Source organism: Lontra canadensis, unplaced genomic scaffold (genome assembly GCF_010015895.1).
Source record: "Lontra canadensis isolate GAN:19392208 unplaced genomic scaffold, GSC_riverotter_1.0 scaffold14, whole genome shotgun sequence".
Taxonomy (NCBI): domain Eukaryota; kingdom Metazoa; phylum Chordata; class Mammalia; order Carnivora; family Mustelidae; genus Lontra; species Lontra canadensis.
Window position 1 is genome coordinate 870,522 of NW_022631008.1, and position 19,785 is coordinate 890,306.

Below are 19,785 nucleotides of genomic sequence, written 5' to 3' on the forward strand. Positions count from 1 at the left end.
TTCTACCATTACAATTTTCATTTTCTAGCACTGATTATCTCATTTTTAAAAAAGATTTAATTTATTTATTTGACAGAGAGATAGAGAGCACAAGAAGGTAGAATGGCAGGCAGAGGGAGAGGGAAAAGCAGGCCCTCTGGTGAGCAGGGAGTGAGACATGAGGCTCGATCCCAGAGCCCTGGGATCATGACCTGAGCCTAAGTCAGATGCTTAACCGACTGAGCCACCCAGCTGCCCCATCTCAATAATCTACTCTTCATTTCATCCAGTCATCTTTTTGGTTTAGTTTTTCCCCCTTTTCTCTAAGCACTCTGCTTCTCTTTGGTAGGAACTAGAACTTTTTAAAAATAATTCTGCATGACTTGAACATGATTGTCTGCATAAGTATACCTACCTACACCAGCTTTCTTTTGATTAGTATGTGCATAGTTCTTTTTCCATTCTTTTACTTTTTGTCACTCTGTGTTCTCATATTTTTTTGTTTATCTTTTAAATGCCATATAATTATTATTTTAGTCTTCTATGTGGAGCCCTCAGTTCATTTTTCTTTAATGTTATTGTTGAATTTTTTAGCACTGTAATATTACTATTTGTTTTTTAATGTCCCCCAATCCATGCTATCTTTTCTCTCCTTTTCTGTATTCTTTTGGATTAACCAAATATCTTTTATTATGCCATATTTTGTTCCCTATTATCTTATTATTTATAATATTGGCTTTTATAGGTATATGTGTATTATACATGGATATGTACATATTTATATATGTAAATATGTTATATATATGTATGATGTATATGTTCTAGTTTGTGAACAATAGGATAGTAGGGAATAAACAGTTTTTCCCCTTCTTTTTTAAGTGTCATTCTCCTCCTCATTGACAGAAACTTTTCTCATGCTACTTAAAATATTCTTCTGGATCATGAAAGGGGATTACACTGCCATCCTAGTACTTTGTTCTACCTTCAGAATAAATAAGATTAAATGTTGTAAGGTCATTAGGTTTTTCAGGAAATGATAAAAATATTAATGTATATTAGGCCCTTTTTTCATTAGCTATATTAAAAATTATAGTATGCCACACTGAATTATTAAAGAAAGCCAATTATACCGATAAAACTGTCCATGGAACAAAAAGATATAATTCTAAATATATATGCATCTTTTAAAAAAATTATTTATTTATTTGAGAGAGAGAGAGCATGAGCATGCCTGTGTGATGGGGGGAGGGACAGAGGGAAAAAAATCCTCGAGCAGATGTGGCCCCACATGGGGCTCCATCCCACAATCCATGTGATCATGACCTAAGCCAAAACCAAGAGTCTGATGGTTAACCAACTGATCCACCCATGTGCCCCTAAGTATATAAGCTTAATAGCTTATCATTTAATATTTTATTCTTAGTAAAATTGCCAACCCAAGGAGTATGGTCTAACAAATCAATGTACCAAAGATAACTGCATTGCCCCCTGGACTCAAAGATAGTATTCTGGGGGAACCTGCAATCTCACAGCCTCTGCCTTCGTCATTAAGAATGCTGTGAGTCATCCCCCAGAGAAACTCTGCAAAGCACAGAACACCAAAGATTGCCAACAAACCACTAGAAGCTAGTGAGAGACAAGGAAGGGTTCTCCCTCACAGGTTTGAAGGGACCATGAACCTCCACATAATTGCCATGTTAAGTTCTGAATAACTGAGTCTCTTGACAACCAACAAAATGTATGGTCTCTAATCTATACACATTTCTTGCACTGGCAAAATCTACCTTTTTTTTTTTTTTTTCTTGAAAAGTAACTATGTGAGAAGCCATATCTAGGGAGGGAATACCCAGAGTCTAACCCCCTCACAGACTTACTTATCTAAACCAGTATTTCCCCAAACATAGTACATTTACCACTATTGACATAAAATTTGCCATGATTCATGATTAATGGTAGGTAATACATGACAGTTATGCATTTATTTTATTGTGCATTATAAAAATATAACTAGTATATCAAATCTATGGTTTACTTGCTATTATTGCTTGGGAACAGTATAAAAGAGTACTTTCAAAGGAAAATAGTATAGGTGGTACATGGCTAAAGCAAAATTATAGAGTTGCAAAATTAAATGATAAAGTTTGGGAAATAACTTTCTACAAATAAAAAAGGCATGATAAATTTTCTTAATAAATTACTGTAATGATTGGCTCAGGCTTTCTTAAAAAATAAATCTAACTTAAAAATTAATCTAACCAAGGGAAATGAAGGTAGAGGAGAAGCTAAATAACATTGGGATTATGTCCAGTAAATTCTTAAGACTACATCAGTCTTTTTAATTAAACTTTCCTTCAAAGTCAGGTTAGAGTTAGAAGTTTATAGTTCTTTGTAAGGTCTCCATTCTCATACTTTAGCTTTCCAAATAGTATTACAAATCCATCTAGATGTCTCATGACATTTCCTATTTAACATTGCCAAGACAAACTTAGGTATTGACTCTCAAATTTACTTTTTTGTATTTTTTTCCCCAGTAATATAAGTATGTCTAGCCAGCCAATCAAAACTCTTTCATATTCAAATAGCCACCATGGCCTATTACTTCTACCTCTTTAACACCTTCCAAATAAAGTCACTTCTGTTCACTGGTATTACAGTTTTCTAGGCTACTATTATCTAGGTATACCCTGGGTATACCTTCCATGAGGATCCAATTTCTTTCTTCCTCTTTCTTTCTTTCTTTCTTTCGAGAGGGTGAAAGAGTAGGGAGGGGCAGAGGGAGAGGGAGAGAAAGACTCTTAAGCAGGCACTATGCTCAGTTTGGAACCTGACACAGGGCTGGATCTCACAACTCTGAGACCATGATCTGAGCCGAGATCATGACCTGCACTGAAATCAAGAGTCAGACAACCAAATGAGCCACGCAGGTGCCCTGAGGATCCAATTTCCACAACACTTTCTCCAAGGAAGTTTCTCTTACACTCAGATGCAGACTCAGTACCTTCAAATATTTCCTTAAAGCACATATTTCTCATCATATATAATTCATTTTTTGTCAATTTGTCCTATTGCCTTTATTAAAAAAAATATATGCTAAGTCTAGTACCTTGTCAGCCTTAATCATTGTTTTATTCCCATCAATCAGTGTACAAGACACTTAATAAATATTTTCTTAAAAAAATAAATAATCAGCCAATGGATTATCTCAATAGCCTCCTTACTGGTTTACCTCCAAACCTGAAAACCTTTCCATCCATTCTCTGCTCTACAGCCCATAGTTCTTGTTATAAAAGGCAACCTAATAACATCATTGTGTTATTTTAGACTTTTTGATTGAAGCTTATATAAAATAAACTTTAGCTGGCTGGAAAAAAGAAAAAATAAAAAGATGACTTTAAGGATTCTAACTGATAGTGTTAGAATGCTGGGCCCATACCTCCTTGGATCAGTAACTACTCTCTACCACATGGCTCCGAGTATGTGTCCACTCTTGACAGCCAATGTTGGATCCATGTTCAAAAGCTTCTCTCATCTATAGGCACAGAAAACTGGAATTCTCCTAGAATTTGGGTTTTTTGGGGGGACAGTTCTTAATTACTGACTGACAGGTCACAAGGCAGAAACACCCTGGCTCCCTGTAACTCTGATTGCAAAAACTCCAGAGATATGACCAACACTTCCTCTAAAATTCCCCTGAGATACTGAACCAGAGTTACCCTCCATTGGGCTTAGATTCATATTATGCTCTTTTCCTTCCCAATCCTATTTTTTCCACTCCATTATTTTCAGGGAACACTTCTTAAATAAATATTTTTCTCATGAACCTATGTCTTAAGGTGTGCATCTGGGAAACCCAAACTAATATGAGAATGCATGGTGTCTATAGTACCCAAGCCTAGGAAAGCATTCAGGTCTTCATAAGAGCTAAGATTGAAATAAGACAAGAATAATTATAGGAAAGTAATCTCACTTTGTCATAAGCCTCTGTTTTCCCATTAATAATTACTCCATATTGGCTTATCTGCTTCTTTACCTTTTTGACACAATATGTAATTCCACAGCTCCCAAGTTAACATTCCCAGCTTTACATTTTGGTCATCCTCAGATCAAACTTAAAAGAGACAGCATCTGATAGGGTTAATCTGATTAGGACATCTATCTGAAGCTCAGCCAACCATCCGTGACCAGAAAGACGGTGTCCTACAGTACACACAAAACAGGTGGGTGAAACAGAAACTCTCCAGAGCAAGACAGAACATTAGTTAGCTGGCCAGGCTATATATAAAAGTGTTAAGTAACACAATGATTCCCCACTTAAAATCTAAGCTTAGGCGGTTCTAAATAATTCTTAGAATAAAGCCCCAAAACTTTACTGAGGCATGTAATGTCTTTATCATTTAGCCTCAGGTCTTGTCTCTACCTACCTCAGAACACAAGTGAAATTTTTATAACACATGTGCTCTCACTTATCTCTGATGCTTACAGTTTGCTGCTCCCTCTCACTGAAGTGTCTTCACCTTTTCTACACACACCCTTTATTGGACCAACTCCCATTAGTACTTGTTCAAGCATTACTCTCTTTGCAAAACCTCTGTCAATACCTGAGTCTTTCCTAGGGATCTCTCTTCTATGAATCTCTATACCACACTGTAAGTGTTATGTCTGCTCAGGGGCCTTCTAGTTAGAATAGAGATTCTTACAGGGGAAGAAAGCCATATTCTTTGTTATCATCTCAATACCCAACAAAGCGCTTGATATCTTATAGATATGCAATAGATTTTTACTGTTATTGTTTTTCAAAAAAAGAAGAGAGAAAGGGAAAAAGAAAGAAGCTTGGAAGAACCGCCATTTCTGAGACCAGAAGTTGATTCTCTTGAGATTTTTTTTTTTTTACCTCAATCTAAAATAGAATAGTGCACAGCCATTATTGGTGCTGAGGGTTTTCAAAACAAGGTGATAAAAAAAAATAGTGCTCAGACCTTAGTTTAGACTCTTCTTGGGAGGGTAAACCTGGAATTTTATTTGATAAGTTTGGATAACACATTTACTTGTTATTCTTTTTCCTTATTTTTCCATCATGTGCTCACAGATTTAAATTTTTCTGACTCCCCATAATCTACTTAGACAAGATTTTTTAACCAATAATAAGACCTACTCTGTCCAGCAGGCAGTATTTTGTTTGCAAACACTATCTATGTTGACTTACTGTCACTACAAGTTGATCTTGATTCTCAAATAGATAGGCTTCACTCTTGGAAATTGGCTGCTGTTTAATTATCCCTTCTGTTCACATGGATTGAATTAGAAAACCCATAAATACCTCCTTTTACAAAGCACTTGTAGATCTCAGCTCGGTAAGATAATACTGATGGAACAGATTAGAAACTATAGAATTCCTAAATCCAAGTCCTAAAATAGGCATAGATGAATTTTTTTTCTTTGATCCTCAGGAAGTTATTTGGGACTAAAAGATGTTTTTTTGTTTGTTTGCTTGTTTGCTTTTAATGTGGCAGGCAGAGAATAAAAAACAAAACCCTTGACATTCTAAGTTTCCTTTAGAGTTCCTGTTAATGAAGACATGGATTTTAGAAAATAAATTCTCCACGTATAGATCCCTTCTAACAAAGTAATCATAGGTCCATTCATTCACTCAATACATTTTTTGAAGTGTAAATGTGTATAAGAAATTGTGACAGGCAATGGAGATAAAGCAGTGAGCTAAACTGCCTTCCTGAGTTTATAGTCTAGTGAGAGAAACTGACAGTAAGACAGACAAAAAGTATGTAATTATAAATCACATTACATACTTAGAAGAAAAAAATGCAGTGCCATGGAAATCCATAATTTAAGGGACTGACTTTGTCTTGGGGATTAGGGAAAGTTTTCCTGAAGAATAATGATAATAGTGATGATGGCAATAATAACATTTACTGTTCATAGGTATCAACACTGTGAGGAGAATTTTACATATATCATCTTCCTTAATCCCAGCAAGCACTCTATCCCATAGAAGATGCTATTATCCCTGGTTTACTGATGAGGAAGCTGAAGCTTAAAATATTTAAATGACTTGACCAAAGGTACAAAACTCAGCAGAAAATTGTTTGCTGAGATCTGAAAATAAGTAGAGCTCCGGGCAGGCAGTGGAGAGTATAGGGAAATGCTTCCCAATGTAGGGCACAGTGGGTGTCAGTTCCTGAGCCTGCGTGAGATGAACACGATGTGGAAGAACTGACAGCAGACCAGTGTGGCTCCTGTTGATAGTCTCCCTAGCATGAAGGTTAAGGCACAGAGGTAGGAACTAGCCAGACCACAGGGGACTTTGGACAGTGGTAAGGATTTGATGATTTCTCCTAAGTACAGTGGCATAATGAAAATTTAAAGCAGATGAAAGACATGATCAGATTTGTATTTTTAAAAGACTATTCTGACAACATTGAAGAGAATGAATTGGAGAAAGCAATGTAATTTTTAAAACTTTGTTTAACATTGGAGGGCTTAGCTGTTGGAAGAGAAAGTTACATACTCCTCCCTCTCTTAATCCAGTTTTCTGATAAGACCCACCTGGCATATGTCTAAGGGGTGACATAACAGAAATCCACCCCTTGTGTGTCTTGTAAAAATATACTTCAAGATACCATCTACCAGATAATACAATGCCCCTTGTAAAGTATCCACGTAACACATTTCTCCCAAAATCTGGGGTAAGAAGGGCTCCAGTCATACACTATAGGTGTGCATCTATACCCACAATCTGATCCTGTATAACAGATAAGCTGGAATGTTTCTAGAATATTGACTTTGTCTCAATTAGTAGCAGAAACCATGTCTTTTGATTTTCTTATATCCATAACAATGTCTAACAGGATGTTAAAGCACATGTAATCCATGATACATATGTAAACTGAAGAACAAATAACCAGATGATATGAAAGCAAATCTAGAACTCTAAAATAAATCAAATCAGCTATTTGAACAGAGATGAAAAACAAATAGTCATGCTAGAAAAGGAGGATTACTTCAAATACTTCATGCTACTAATCCTGGTCCCTGGGGACTAAAAACTCATCTTTTGGCAGCACAAATAAGTTGAAAAAATTATAACGAGCAGACCCACATATCTCATTAATTAATTACAGTTGCATAAGCTCTTGCTGGTCCCTCCACCTCTTGTTTGATTTTCCAGCAGGATTTTGCAGTACAGAAAAGTGATGCTTTACCTCAAAATGGGTTTCTTTGAAGTAATTACTATTGTTCTCATTTTACAAATAAAAAGTAGCCTTAGAACTACCACATGTCCTCCTCAAAATCCCACAGTTAGTTGAATAGTAGAGAGGAATGTGATCCCAGGCTTAGCTAGATCACAAACCTGTGCTCTTCCTTTCCTGTCTTTCTAAAATGAGATTTAAAATAAAGGGTGGGAATTTAGGGAAAACTGACCCGTGCTATCAGTATAATTCATTGAACACAAAGACTTCACTAAAAAATAAGGGTTACATGAAGCCTAAAGAGAAGAAAACAATACCTCAGTTGCTACAGGTTTCTGAAGAGTTTAAAGTATTCACATGAAAGTATTTGTAATATTTTGTAGCACCCCAACAACCTTGAGAAGAACTCAGAAGCAGACATTTTTATTACCCTAGCCTGAACCTCCTTAATAGAAGTCAAGCTAGGCAGAGAAGTGCCTAGTGTGAGCTCAGGCCTGTAGCACAGGAAGTTCACAAATCAGTAAGAGGGGACCCTAAACAAGGGAAGGTCCAAAGCATCAAGTTCAAGGGAGCAAATGGAGGACAACTATCAGATTAAAGCCAAAGGGCCTCTGGACCTCAATTTCTTTACTTATAGAATGGGGTAAGAGATTCCATAATTAAAGGGAAGGATATATGTAAACTACTTGATATAATGCCCTGATCAATAATTTTTACTATACTGACTATAGAACAAGCAAGATTGAAGAAATAGGATACAGAAGTTGAGGCTGGAAAGGTTCTCAGAAGCAGGATTTGTATAATGACAAGAGCCTGAAGTAACAGAAGTCAGTTTAAGAAAACAGAGGGAAAAAAAGAAAATGAAAAAGAGAGTATTATTTCACAAAGTCAGCACAAAGATGAGAACAGTCTCCCCTCTGCCATTCTGACTTCTCCTCTCCTTAAGTGTATTAGAGTAAGTATCAGAAGGTAGCATGCACTTCTCGAAAAGTTGTCCAGTGCTAGTCAGTGGTATTAACAGAAAGAGAAATTGTGGTAAAATCTTACTAATAATAGCTAACACTGAGTGATCAGTTCCAATCAGAAATTTTAAGAGCCAGCTCATGATTCACCATGTTCCTGTCCTCCTCTGTGTTAACCATGGAAACACATGTAGTAATGGGACCTCCAGGAGCCTGGCCCTTGGGTGGACAGTGTTGAGCATACCCACCCTGCAGCATATATCAGAAATAAACTTCTGCTGTTATAAGCCACTGAAATTTGGAACTGTTTGTTACTATGGTATATTCTACCCCAGTATATTCTGTTCTCAATGTGTGTTCCTGGACCAGCACCATCAGCATCATTAGGAAACTTGTTAGAAATGCCAATTTTGGGGTTGCCTGGGTGGCTCAGTCAATTTAGCATCCAACTCTTGGTTTCGGCTCAGGTCATGATCTCAGGGTCCTAGCATGGAATCCCATGTTGGGCTCTACACTCAGTGCAGAATATGCTTGTCCCTCTCCCTCCCCCTCTGCTCTTCCTTCCCCCATCCTCCTCTATCTCTTAAATAAATAAGTAAAATCTTAAAAAAAAAAAAGGGGGGGGTGTGTGCCTGGGTGGCTCAGTTGGTTTAGCATCTGTCTTTAGCTCAGTTCTTGATCCTGGGGTCCTGGGATAGAGCTCTGTGTCAGGCTCCCTGATCAGCAGAGTCTGTTTCTCCCTCTCCCTCCACCCCAACTTGTGTTCTCTCTATCTCAAATAAATAAATAAAATCTTAAAAAAAGAAAGAAAGAAAGAAATGCCAATTCTTGGGTTTTATCCCATACCTACTAAACCAGAAACTCTCGGGATAGGGCCTAGACATTTTTTAACCTCCAGGTGAATCTCAAACATGTTAAGGTTTAAGAATACTGACCTTATCTGTTTCACTAGGAAGATTACCTACTAGGAAAGTAAATGTCAATTATTATCCCAGGTGTACATATGAGAAAATTGTAGCTCAAAGAGGTAACTTGATCAAAATCACACAGTGAATAAGTGCAGAACAAAATTTGGAATATAATAATTTAGATTCAAATGTTAGGCTCTTAACCATTTTGCTGTTTCCATTGCCTATGGTATAGTAATTTGACTTCGTTAGAAAAGAGTAGGCTGGTGGGAAGAGGGGAATGAAGAAAGAGAAGAGGAAGGGAGAGAAGAAGGAAAATAAAATTCAGAGAAAAAGAAAGAGAGAAAGAAACACAAAAAAAGGCAAAAACAAAGAAAGAAAGAGAAGTATCTGTTCACTCAATTTTCTTCTTTGAAGATTGCTGTGCTTCTGTTTTGTGTAATCATTGTTTTTTTTTTTCCAAACCTAATGATGTGACAAAAGCAATATATCCAAGAGATGACTCACCTTTCCAAAATATTGAGAGATAATTTGACTCATATCTCAAGAATCACCTTCATTTTTCCCTTGCCTTTTTTTTTTTCTGGAAATAAAAAACTGGATATTTTGGTAGTTGACTAACTTGGATCTTAGTTTAGCTTAATGGCAAATTTGAGCTAATGTACCAAATTAGCAAAATGAATCATAGCAAACATTCTTTGGCCAGGCTTACTAAATTTCTACTATATAGTCACTCATAGTCTCTTTCATGAGGAATGTGTCCACCTTCCAAAGTTCATATGCCATACTCTTAATAGTACCACAGTTCTAACGAGGAATGATTTATCCATTGAACTTGATTGTCAGAGTAAACTATATCTAATTCTAGGGCACTGATTGTAAATGTGAATACTTGAACTAGATTCAGAACTATCAAATATGCTTAGAACTTCAATCAGTTAATCCTGCTGGAATTTTAGTCTCTAAAGACCAAAGTCACGGAAGTATATTTTGGCTTTAACACACAGACATTTTTCCATTGCCGTAGTCTTTTGTTTTAAAATCATTTCCCTGAGAACTGTTAAAAAGTCTTAGAGACTTTTTATCTCCTTAACTAATGCTTCATTTCAATTACTGTTATAAAGCCATCAGGCAGCTACTTTAGGTAAAGAAGAGAGAATACCAGTTTATGTCTTGTTATTTCACACGAAATGATATTTTCATGTTTAAATATAACATCAAACCAATTCTGAATGATGACCAATGTTTACTTAGTGATATAACCACAATCCTCTTTGAGCATAACAAACATTTGCCAGCAGTTCCAAGGAAGATTTTCTTTCAAGCTAGCAAGCTAATTTTTAGGATGTATTTAATTTATTTTCCTGGTTAAAGAAAACTCTGTGTTACCCTATAAAACCTAAATTAATTGGTCTGCTTGGAAGCTTAATAACAGTAATGATAGTTGTAGACATAATTATGATAGTTATCATTTCTTGAGTGCTTACCTATGTGCTCAACATTCTCACAATAATCTAAAAAGCAGGTACTTCTTAAATCTTCATTTTTGTTCCCAACTACCAGTAAGAAAATTAAAGCACAACACGATGAATTAGGTTGTCGATGGTCGCAAATGGTAGAATTAAGATATGAACCAAGGCAGCCAGAATCCATCATGTGTACTTTAAATCCCTACTCTTCACTCTAATCTCAGAAGGAAATCAAAAACAAAAAAGAAGAGAAGTTGGTCCATACTGAATGAGCTAAGCAGAATGTATTTATAATAACAGGCAAAAGAACAAGGGACATAAAGTCAGAATATGTATGTAAGAGATGGGATACCACAGTTTCGGACTTTTGTTTAAGTGTAATTAATACATAAAATTGTGAGGTATTTAAAGTATACAATGTAATGATTTGATAAATGTATACATTGTGAAAGGATTCCCTCCTTTGAGCTAATTAACATGTCCATAAACTCACATATTTATCTTTCTTTGGTGTGTGTGAGAACATTTAAATTCTTTTGTCTTAACAAATTTCAATTATATAATACAGTGTTATGAACTATAGTCTAGTAAGGCACCCTAAAATTAGAGGATGGAACACTGGCTTTCTCAGATGAAATATAAATTTATTAATAATATTCTATGGCAAAAAATAAAAAGAAGAAGAAGAAGAATCTGTGAGATTCTTTTGGGTTAAAGTATTTTTGTTTTGTTTTGGTACAAGTCATAATGGTAAGAAACAAAAGTACAAAAAAAGTTAAAATAACATAAGGATAGCATTTCATCTATTATCTGGAAAGAGTTTTTTGCCAAAGTGACAAAAAAGCCTGTTTTGCCAGGAAGAATCCTGCTAACCTTCACTTCTGATTACTCCTTTCATTGTCAATGTATCCCTGTTGGATAATAAATTTTGTGATCACCTAGATACAACCATACTCTTAATTCCTCCAAAAAGGGTGAAATATATCCTACCACAGACAATTTCCAGTTTCTAAGATTACTCTTCATTGAAAGCTGATGGTTCTCATGAAATAGTCTGATAGTCAGTGTTGTTATAAAATATCCAATATTGAAAGCACTATTGCTCAATAAGTATAACTCTTTTAAGAATTATGTTGTAGCTTTATAAAAGGCCCATACTTAATTCACTGAGGAATTAAGCTAAAATCTCCAATATATTCTGTCTCAAGTTGAAAAGAATTCATATTTTCAAGGACAGTAGCTGTAAGAGCAAGAAGACAGCTAGACATATTGAAACTCTTGATGTTAGTGAAATGAGTTTGAATCAACAGTCTTTTTAGGTTCTTTATAAAACAAAACTATTTTGAGAAACAATAAGCTTTCAACATGCATTTGTGGGATGATGTGCTCACCCCAATTTTGTTTTACTTTGTAGAGGTTGATAAACACGTGACAGATATTTAACTTGATATTTTTCTTGTGATCTAATTTCTTTTTTTGTATATATTTATTTTTTTGTATACTTTTTTATCATTTTTTTATTTATTTTCAACATAACAGTATTCATTGTTTTTGTACCCCACCCAGTGCTCCATGCAATCCGTGCCCTCTCTAATACCCATCACCTGGTTCCCCCAACCTCCCACCCCCCCCACCTCTTCAAACCCTTCAGATTGTTTTTCAGAGTCCATAGTCTCTCATCGTTCACCTCCCCTTCCAATTTCCCCCAACTCCCTTCTCCCAACTCCCCATGTCCTCCATGCTATTTGTTATGCTCCACAAATAAGTGATACCATATGATAATTGATTCTCTCTGCTTGACTTATTTCACTCAGCATAATCTCTTGTGATCTAATTTCTAATTTACTACGTGACCTATGTTACTTTCCAGATTGTTCTATTTCTATTTACATTATTTTAAATTCAAGTCAGGGCCATGGGAATAGTTCAGAGAATGGTTTAAAAATTGTGCATTAGGGACACTTAAGTGGCGCAGTGGGTTAAGCAGCCAACTCTTGGTTTCAGCTCAGGTAATGGTCTCAGGGTCCTGGGATGAGCCCTGTGTTGGAGTCCACATTCAGCATGGAATATGCTTCTTTCTATCTCTCTAAAACAAATAAATCTTTAAATGAATGACTGAATGAATGAATGAATAAGTGAAGTGAACTAATTATTCATTGCTGTGTAACAAATACCACAAATTTTAAATATCATCTCACAGGTTTCATGGGTCAGGAGTCCAGGCACAGCTTAATTGTGCTCAGGTGTGTGCCAGGCTCTGTTCCCTTCTGGGACTTGAGGTTCTCTTCTCAGTTCATGTAGTTGTTGGCAGAATTCAGTTCTGATGGCTGTGGGACTGAGGTTGTTGTCAATCACAGGTTACTCACGGCTTTTTGGGGATAGTCCTTATTTCCTTGGCTCATGGCCTTCTCAAAGGCCTTCTCACAACATGACAACTTCTTCGAAGGTATTGAGGAGAGTCTCACAAAGAGGTGAAGTCCATCTTTTAAGGTCTTACATTTGATTAAATCAGTACTACCCAAGATGATCTTCCCCGTGATTAACACAAAATCAACTGTACCTATATCTGCAAAATCCCTTCATGTTTGCCATACATGTAAATCTAGTCAAGGGAAAGTAGTCCTGTCACCTCACTATATCCCGTTGGCCGGAAGCAAGTCACTAGTTCTGTTTGCAATCAAGGGGAGGAGTTTATACAAGGACATGACTCACTGGAGGTATGTCCACCTCAGGGTATGTCCACCACAGATAGAGACCGTACCTCTTATTTTCTTTGAAACTCCCTAGAGTGCTGACAAACTGAAAATGATAATAAATATTTGTTCATTGAAAACTTATAAAGGAAAGTGACCATGTGAATTATTTCAGAAGGCAATTCAAATTCAAGAGTGTTGGTTTTGAGAAGTGATATGGCATCAAGAAGTGTAGATCTGAAGTCATAAAATTTCAGGGTTAATTTAGAGATTTGATAAAGCTCTCAGTTTTTCCATCAGAAAAAAACAAAAACAAAAAACCAACCCTTCCAAACCATCTTCCATATAAAGTCCTCTCTGTCCTCTACCTATCTGTTCTGAAGATAAGTGCATTGCACAGGGTGCATGACTTTCTGGAAATGAGGGGTGGGGAAGGAGACAGTGTAGATACTCAGGGAGTCTATCTGGAATACCATGACTTACTAAATCTAAGCAGTCATCATAAGACATGAAATGCCTCATTTATTATAGATGGACATTTCAGCAGAGCATGCTTAAATGTATTTTTTTTCCCTCTAACCAGCAGTTATTTTATAAAACTATTATTTTGGGTTATCTAGAGAGAGAGTAGAAGGATTTGTTTGTGCAGCCATATCAGTTCATAATGTTTTTGTAATTTAGATGATTGGCTCTACTAAGTAACATGTAAAAATAATAAATGCATTTTAAAAATCTTTAAACATAAAACAGATGTTTGAATGTACCATGGAAGGAATAAATTATGGGCAAAGGAAGAGACAACCATGGGATCACAGTTCCACCTGTTCATGTGCTTTACATGTGTAACTCACTGGCAAAGAATATGGTTGTAAGCTTTGGGGCATAAACCCAAACCATGTAAGTCTGTTTTTACTGATGTTACCAAAAACTCATGATCTGCCAACACAGTTCCAATGTCATAAGCTCAGCTGAGGAAAACTGTTACTCAGCAGGAAATGGAATCTTATTTCATCTGGGTCTTTATTTGTTCCTTCTCTAATGATAATTTTGTGAAATAAACACCTTCAACTCAGTATTCTAAGCCTATGGATTCTTTCAACGATATAAAATAAATAAATTCCCTTTTAAGACTGTGGCTAATTTTCCTTGTGAATAACAATAAAGTAAACAATAGAGTATAGATAATACATAAAAATTAGATTGCTTTCTGTGACTTTGAAATTTTCTGAAAATATCTGAAATATCTCAAAACACTCTATCAAGTGAATCACTGCAGGACTCTTTGGGAAGATTACTCTATTTAAGGAGAAAAACTTTTCATACCTGAGTTCCTGTCAAATCTTATTAAATTCATGGGAAAGTAAACCCAGAGAGGTAATGATGAAGTCTGTAACTCTAGCGCAACTCAAGAAATTTTAGGCCAGGATATAAAGAGACAGATTGTTGGAGAGTTAAAAAAAGAACTGAAGACATTGTCTTTATAAGTTAAAAGAAGACATGATGGATCATATTCACTATCAGTTGAGTTCCCTGCCACACTGAATTTAAATGCACATTTACTGAGAAACTTATTTCCTGTTATATCTAAAGGGTGAACGTTGAAAGCAAGACTCTATAACCTAACCTATAATTTCTCTTTCATAAAATTTGAAAATAAATGAAAAGCATTAGCTATTGCTATTATTTGCAAGCAGTTTCCTTATCATTTTGGTCATATTAGCTGCTATAATTTAGCCTGTCCGCTGATTTATTGCTTACTACCATAAAGAAGAATGTGTCATAGTATCTCCGAGAAGGAAGACAAAGTTGGGGTATTTGTTGAGATTTCGAAATCTGATTTACAGTGTACCTTTCAATAAGGGGGCTTGGTTATAGAATAGTTGATGACATGTTTAATGGTTTTTTTTAAATGAATTTATTATTTTTATATGCTACTAAAGAGAATAGGTCATCTGTAAATACAAATACACTATGAAATAAAATGACTACACAAATCCTTCTAGTATCTTTTTAAACAATCCAAAATAATAGTTTATTTTCATAACAGAACTGCTGGTTAGAGGAAAAAAAAAAAAAAAGAAGAGTACTTCACTTGCCTAAGAACCTAAATGCCCATCTGTAATAAATAGGGCATTTCATGTCTTCCAGTGCCTGGCTAGACTAAGTAATGCTCTGACAGCTGGTCACCTCCATTCTCCAAAAGCTATGAACTTTTCTTCAAAACTAGGTAAAGGAAAAGGTTGATCTTATCTTTTTTTTTTTTTTTTTTTTTTTTTCTGCTGCTGGTAAGTTTGGGATTGAGACCCATACTGAACCTCTGAAATACTCCTGAAGTTTGGAGAGGATTTCAGGTCAATTGATGTCACACCAATTCTCAAGATGAACACTTTTCTATTTGAGAATGTCTTTTGGAAACATCCATGTGGCAACTTTCCTTTTTAAGTTCCTATCAACAAGTATTTAGTATCTTTTGTGTGCCAAGAACTGTTGAAGGAGATTTGGAAGACACGAATGATGTGGTCATTGCTTTTGGACCATTCTCTGGCCATCTCCTTACCCTAACTTTGGTTTAAAATAATGTAAGTAGAGAGAGCAACACAGAACACAGGTCATCAGTAATGAATTAGAACATAGATCACAAGGGAAATACTGAGTTAAATCATGAGACATGTATTTATCAAGCTCTGCAAAGAAAAGAATTTGGGGCGAAAAAATCATCATGAATGTAAAAAGCTGATTGTTTCTTGAAATAGTATTTATGAAGAACTCAAAATGATTGTTGTCTCAAATGCATTTTATTGACATCCTGAGTTTTGGTTTATCAGGCTATCTTCCTGATCTTACAGCAACTATTTTAGAAAATGTTCTTTAAAATAGAGGAAGACTTACTTAAGAAAAAACATGTGGCAGATAATCTCTGCTGACATTTAAATATATACTTATTATTAAAACAACAGAAAATAAGCTCACCCTTAAAATAACCCTTGTTAACCACTTTTGTGTATCTTTTCAGAAAATAAATTCTAACAATACAAAAATGTATATGGGATAATCCATTCTTTTATTTAAAAACAACAATTTTTTTTGAATAGGTGATAATTTACATGGTTCAAAACTTAAAAGATACCAACAAACAGCAAAAATTCTTCCCTCGCTTTGTCCTTTAGCAATCCATATCCCTATCTTTGAGGAAATTAGTATACTTGTTATTATTGTGTACAATTTCAAAAATATTTTATGAATGTACAAGCAAATATATCTATGTCTGGTTCAATCTCATAAATATATGAATGTGACATTTTTCAATCTTCTTTCGATGACAAGCAGGGTTTCTTATAACTCTTTACCTGCTCTAGACTAACTTCTAAGATTTTAGTGTTAAAGCTCTTCATTACCACTTTGTTCCTTCACCTTCCTTCATACACTCAACAGGAAAAGAAAAGTGAAAACAAAACAAAACAAAAACTTGCATATATTTTCTTTATAATATATTAATATTATACAATTTGAACAGCTATGCAAAATGCAATGTATGAATGGGAGAAAGTGGACTTGAAAACATTTTCATAGACACACACACACACACACACACACACGAAATATATAAAATCTGAACATTTTAATTGACCCCAATTGCACAAGTCCAGGAAATTTATGTGTGCTAAAAGATCTAATGTTCCCTACAATTGCATTAATAGTAGCATATATTTAGATAAAATTAGATTAGATTTGGAATTGTTTGTCTAGTTCTGGGCACTGCCATTTCAAAGGTATATTGGCAACAGCATACATCTGGAAGAGGCTTATCTAAATTAAGACCTCCTGGATTATTTGATTATTTGATATAATCCCATATTACTATATGGGATTAAAGGGCTTGGTTCTGGAGTAGATGAGCAGGGAGAAGAATATGTAAATGAACTTCAACTATGTAAAAGGCTCCCACACTGAGGAGTTATTGGATGGATTCTGAGTTAGTTCAGGACTGTCTGACAGGGAGAAGCTACCCCAGAAAGTGATGGTCCTCAGAACCTGAAATTGTTAACCAATTTTTGTCTCTAGAAACAAACAAGAAATAGCCAGCTCTTTCTTAGGCAGGGAAATGAGAACATTCAGGTGATGTGAGTGGAAAAGGGTTAAAAAGAAAAGTAGGACCAGAGAATGAGGACCTAATAGGTCACCCTTCTAACAATATCACCAAGTCTCTTTCTCATGATCAGGCTTAAGCTTTCATCTTCTTCACACTAAACTTCTGTACTGTCTCCAAGAATATGCCTCACTTCTCATTGCCTCTATTGTTTTCCTAATTGGAAACTCAGTTAATAGTGGGATTATTGATGGTGTCAATGGGAGGTGTGACTGTCATAATTTCCCACTACAATTTGCACTTGGAAGGCATCCAGGTTGATATCTCATGTCATCTAGACTTCCCAGTCCTGCAAAATGATTTTTACTTCATTGTGGGATGGCGATGGATTTATCATCATACAAGCAAAAACAAAAGTGTGATAATTGTCCCTAATGTGCTAGGAAAATGTTTATGGCACTTTTAAAACTGGAAAGTCTGCATTTAAAAGTACTCAAGCATGAGAGGAAATGAAAGGATGTGCTAAGATTATGTAAAGCTGGTCCTTATCTCTGAGGGAATGGCTTTATGAGCAAAGTCTGCTCACCACAGCTGGTTGGGCTTGGAAAGCATTGAGAGATGGGAAGAGTGGAAAGTCAACAATCCAGGAATGAGGTTATGGATCTCCAGGGTAGAATTAGGAGCTACAACAGGAAGCATTTATGTACAAAAGGAAGTTTTGTAAGTGATTTTGATATTGATCATGAGATTTCAATAATTTTAACTTTATTGGATCATAAATTGTGCACAAGTGGGAAGATTCATAAATTTGGTGGCTCTGCAGTCAGTGACTATAAGATTTAAATGTTAAATCTGCAAATTAAGTCATGTAGGTAAAAATCTTCAACTTTAGAAGATCTTTACTTTTGTTATTTATAGGTTTCAACAATATATAGTTTCACAGGTCAGAATATAGCTCTTTTATTGTGCATTAAGAGACTTGGATGTTCTTTTTAAATTTCTGCAATCACCTCATTATTTAAGACATCCTATCTTAAATTACTGGATCACGTGTAACTTAGTAGATCTTGTTGGAAAATTACCTTACATCTATTTCAAATCAAAGGTATGGCATAATTTCAAATAAGAAAACAATATAAGACATTAGCATCTGCTTAGGGTTCTGCCACATGTGTCAGAAAAGCATAGTTCAGTAGACGCACCTCATGGCTTTTCAGCCAGTGACCCAGATGTATTTGGCCTACATGACATCAAACATCCAAATTGTCTAAATAATTGAGGCCTTACCAAAATGATGGTGTTCTCCAATTCAGACGTGTTCTGATCATTTAATTTTGCTGTCCCTCTATCTAGATGGATAAAATTTGCATTTTTTTGCATAAAAATTAATTGGGAGGCCTTAAATTATTTGGCTATTTTAGTGCATACATGGAACCCCACATTTTACTTTATTCTGTAGATCCAGTCTCTATTCCCTCGTATTATGTGCAACAGAGAAGATGTTTACCAAGCACTGAAGAGTTATGGTGTGCTTATTACTACAAAATTAACTTCTTCTTACATAAAATATCAGGTTAAAAATTAGCATCTCTAATTCTCTTTTCATTGTGTCCTTTCCTCTGGCTTTGATGACCTCCATTAAATATTTAAGCAAGTTGCTTCATGTTCATCAACAGTCAGCCAATGTCAAATTCATTAGCAGTGTTCTTAAATAATAATTAGAAAATGTCACTAGGCTTAAACTTCACAGAACCCAAGTTTTGCTCTTTGTCCTCATCCCCAATCTAATTTGCCTTTTGCTTTAATGAGTTCCTTTCCTCTTGGGCACAAACCCGCATTCATTTCCTTTTGCCGGCCTCTCTATCAATATGTTACTCTTAGGTATAATGTAACCAGTGCAGTTAGTTGGTACTTCATCAGGGAAAGAAGTTGTTTATTCATTTTATAAAAATGATTTATGGATAAGAACTTTAAGTACACAGAGAGCAAGGCAAAAATAAGAGAATAACAGTTCTGACCATGAATGCAGGTGCTGTTTAAAACTCTCCAGTGTTCTGTACATAAAGAAAACTTTTACATGTTGTAAAAGATTTCACATGTTTTGCTAAGTGAGTTCAGATTATGCCTTGAAGAATACTGTTTCTCAGGCCCAAATTCCCAATAAACATCTATATTCATTTGGAGAATAAAGGGAAAAGGGGGCTCTTAATTACATAGCACAAGTGGTGCTTCAAGCATCTGTGGTTGTCAACTCAAAATTCAAACAAGAAATCTGTTTGCATGTGACAAGCTTAAATCAACTCCAAATGATGTCCAAATTGGCCAGAGTTTGGATTTTGTCACCATAGTCCCAACATTTCAGTTTAGATTAAGAACAGACTCATTTTCTACTGTGTCTCTGGAAGAGATCATTCCTTTCTCCAGCTGCTAAGAAAGAAATCCTGACTTATATTAATTACAGTTACACAAGGCCACAACAACA